Below are 4,539 nucleotides of genomic sequence, written 5' to 3'. Positions count from 1 at the left end.
AGTAGTATTTATGAATTAGATACATCTTCATCAGAAGAAAATTATGATGAAATAGTATATATGAATCAGGAAATACAACAATTAGAAATAGAAATAGAAACAACTGAAGAAGTTGAAGATTCTATAGAAGGTATTAATTAAGAAATTACTTTTGATATTAAAAAATATGCAGGAATCACTAAGAAAATATTAGATCTACAGGAAAATGATGTATTCCATCAAGGATTCTTAGTAATTTTACCAAGGGTAAATAAAACAATTGTTAGTATGAATTATAAAGAAATGTCTATTAATATAGAAGATACTATAGGAAAAGCAAGAATTCCTATAATCACAAAAGAATGGGTAAAAGAAAAACTATCTAAAATCCCAGAAAATGTAAGAAATAAATTAAAATGTATTGAATTAGGAGGAGTCCAGATAATGGTAAAAGGATTTTTTAGAGAAGGTATGAATATACCAATAGAAATATACTGTATGGACAATAGAATCTTATAAGATCCTATAGATGCTCTATTAGGAACAGTTGTAGGAAATTTAGTCTATCAGAAGATAATATTTACAGTAAAACCAAATTATGCAATATCATTAAGCGATGAAAATTTTGACCAAAGTTTCAATCTATACTATAGAATTGGTAACTTGAAAATGTTACGAAGAAGTAAGGCTGTTAGTATAAGCATAAAATCAATTTTTACTTTTAGTACTAGCCATCATAACAATTTAAGAAAAATAACTGATAATATTATCATACATAAAGATTTTGAGGAGTTAGCACAATATATACCTCCTAGGAAATACCAAGAACATGAAGTTACTATACCCGAACAAATAATGCTTGATTTCCATAAACAAGCTAGAGAAATTAACTCTGAAGGAAAATTAATAAGAAGAAATAGTGTCAGCCTAGAAGGAGATAATCTTATAGCAAGATTTCCCTCAAGACAAGATTCTAAGACAAGTAGACTTAAGAATCTAAGTATTGCTGAACCATCAAGTTCGCAATATTATATCAAGACAAGATATGTGAACCAAGAAGGATATAAGAAGAATTTTCTTGTCCTCATAGATACTAGAGCAGATAAGAGTCATGTAAATGCTAAATTTGTTAGTCATCTAACAGAATTTGAGATAACAGAACCATACATATTTAAAGATTATTTAGGAAATAATCTTGAAATCAGAAAATATGTTAAGTTTCCTCTTATACTTATAGGAGAGGATCAAAAAGAATATACTAAAGAAATAATTCTATACAAAGATGAATTATATGGAGTAGATCGTTCACCTATTCTACTGGGAATTAACTTTCTTGAGAAATATAGTCCTTACAAAATCTGCCAAGGATATTTAAAAATAACAGTTGAGGATAATCCAATTATCATTCCAAGAATAGATGAAAATATGAAATCATTGTTATCATGGAAAGAGTAATAAGTACTAATCCCATGAGCCCATATATTGAAATTACACTCAATATAAAAGATTACTGTAGAATTAAATTTCATGCTTACTTAGATACAGGAAGTACTATAAGCTTATGCTTACCAAATGTATTGCCATCTGAATATTGGAAATATAATTCAAAGAAAGTAGTAACTGCTACAACAGCAGGTGGAAATAAGGTAATATATAGCAAGTATGCTAGTCAAGTACCTTTTTTAATCTCTTTTAGAGAAGTATTTGTTGATACAATATATATGTCAACCACAATTGGATGTGATATTTTATTAGGACAAAATTTCCTATTAAAATATGCACCATTTACACAATATATTGATAAATATATGTTCACAACACCTTGTGCACATAGGATATTTACACCAAAAATAAATAAAGCTGTTACAATTGCATATAGAGAAATAAAACATCAGAGTTCCTCAACCCAGCGTGGTGGATATTGGAGTACAGAAAAATTTAAACCAGTTACAGTCTTAAAAATGACAACAGAAAATAGGATTGAAAAATTAAAAAAGGAAATTTCTGAAACATATTCTGAAAATCCATTAGAAAAATGGAATATTGATAAAGTAAAGGCAAAAATAGAATTAACCAATCCAGATACTATTGTTAGAGTTAAACCTATGAAATATAGTGTTGATGATCAAAAAGAATTTAAAAATCAGATAAAAGAATTGCTAGAAGCTAAATTAATTAGACCTAGTAAAAGCCCTCATAGTAGCCCAGCCTTTATGGTTAGAAAACATAGTGAAATAAAAAGAGGAAAATCCAGAATGGTAATAAATTATAAAAAATTAAATGAAGTAACCAAGTTTGATGGATATTACTTGCCGAATAAGGATACCCTTATTAAACAAGTACAAAACAAAAAGATATTTTCAAAATTTGACTGTAAGTCAGGGTTTTGGCAAATCATGCTTACAGAGGAAAGTAAATCACTAACTGCATTTAGTACCCCCAATCCTTTAGGACAATACGAATGGAATGTAATGCCATTTGGGTTGAAAAATGCACCACAGATATTCCAAAGAAGAATGGATGAGGTAATTAAACCAATTACTCATTTTTGTATTGCATATGTAGATGATTTACTTATTCATTCAGATAATATTGATAAACATATTGAGCATCTTGAAAAATTTTGTTATATCATGAAAAAACATGGTATTACACTCTCTCAAAAGAAAGCTGAGATAGTTAAAACAGAAATTGAATTTTTAGGATTATTTATAAAAGAGGAGAATTGCAGTTGCAATCTCATATTGGTGAAAAATTTCAAGAATTTCCTGAAAAAATCAAAGATAAAAAACAATTACAAAGTTTCCTTGGAATATTAAATTATGCTGAAAGATTCATTGAAAATTGTGCTAAATTGAAAAATTATTTTCTTCCAAAACTAAGAAAAAATATAATGTGGTCTTGGGAAGAAAAAGATTGTGAAAATATAAGGAAAGTTAAAGAAGAATTGAAGGTATTACCCAAACTTGTAATACCACAAGAAGAAGATTTCTTTATCTTGGAAACCGATGCTTCAGATTATTACTGGGGAGCAGTGTTAAAAGTTAAAAAGAATCATAAAGAATATAAATGCGAAAAAGATTGTTCTTGTCCTGAAATACTTGCAGGTTATACATCAGGAACATTCAAAGAAGTTGAAACAAGATATGAGACAAACAGAAAAGAACTCATTGCTGTGAAAAGAGGAGTTCAAAAATATGAAGATTATTTATTACCAAAGAAGTTCTTGATTAGAACTGATAATACTCAAGTTAAAGCATTTTTAAAAAATAATGTTGATCCATCTATTAATAATAGATATATTATTAGGATACAAATTTGGTTTTCATATTTCAAATTTGACATTGAATACATAAAAGGTAAAACTAACTTTCTTCCTGATTATCTTAGCAGGGATGGAGCTAGATCAACTAAGGACGAAAGTCCAGATACTTGAAATAAAAGTTTCCTATTTGGAAGCTCAAATTCAAAATATCCAAGATAATCTTCGAGGCAAAAATATAGCCCTTGAGGCAGAAGATACTTGTACCAAGCCTAGTATCCCTTCGCAGGGACTTGTGAATACTAGCGCTCTTCCCGAGGATAAAGGGAAAGAAAAGAAAGTAATAGGAACCCCTTCACAGGGAATACTCAAACCTAGTACTGGTAATGAAGATATTCTAAATATTAAAAGAGAAGGTAGCTCTTCACAGAGCCAAACTCAATCCAAACCTTCTATTGAAAGGATAGATCCTAAAGATATTGTCAAAATATGCCATGAAGCAAAAATGCCTAGAAAAGATAGTTATGAAGAAGTAACATTGTTTATTGTTATTTTTAACATTCTATCAGATTGGTATTTGGAGATTGGAAAGTGGATGAAGACTCTCCACTATTCAAAATACAACAAGATAAATTTCTATCCAGGAGCACCAGCCAATTGGGTTCGAAATTGCTTTGAGATAGGAAATATACTTTGTATATATCCAAGTAAAGATCTTAAAGAGATAGCCCAGCTTCCAGCCAACATCAGGAAAGCTGTCAAGAGATATACTGAAGTTGTTAAAACAACAAATATATATATCAGATTCCATTCAGCAACAATGGAATGGGATCCTGTCCTTGAATATATGCATCCATCGTTCCATGTGATCAAAATGGGACTAACAAATCAACATTTTTTACCAGCCAATCAAAAGGTTGTTAAAAATGGATATCAAGATATTCTTAATATGATGCCCTATAGAAGAGCCAAAGGGTATAAAGAGATATTTGAACATGTAACTCAGATAATCACTGAGAAAGAAAAAATATGGGTTTATCCTTCTGAAGATCATATTATATATTCCAGTGCAAGGATGACCACTAAAGAGGAAGATCTTTGTTATCTTGACCATTTATTATTTGCAATTATATCCAACCAAGTGCATGGATCAGAAGATATGGCTAAGGAATTATGCAAGTTACTTTGGAATTACAGTGATCACCACTGTGAATACTGTGTTGTTGAAGATATGAGCCAAGCATCTCTGAACGATGAAGAATTCCCTGCAGAATTCTTTGATTCAAAAATGGAGAAAT

Source organism: Olea europaea, chromosome 10 (assembly GCF_002742605.1).
Source record: "Olea europaea var. sylvestris chromosome 10, O_europaea_v1, whole genome shotgun sequence".
Lineage (NCBI taxonomy): Eukaryota > Viridiplantae > Streptophyta > Magnoliopsida > Lamiales > Oleaceae > Olea > Olea europaea.
The sequence above is the reverse complement of the archived record's forward strand: the minus strand, read 5'-3'. Positions refer to the sequence as shown.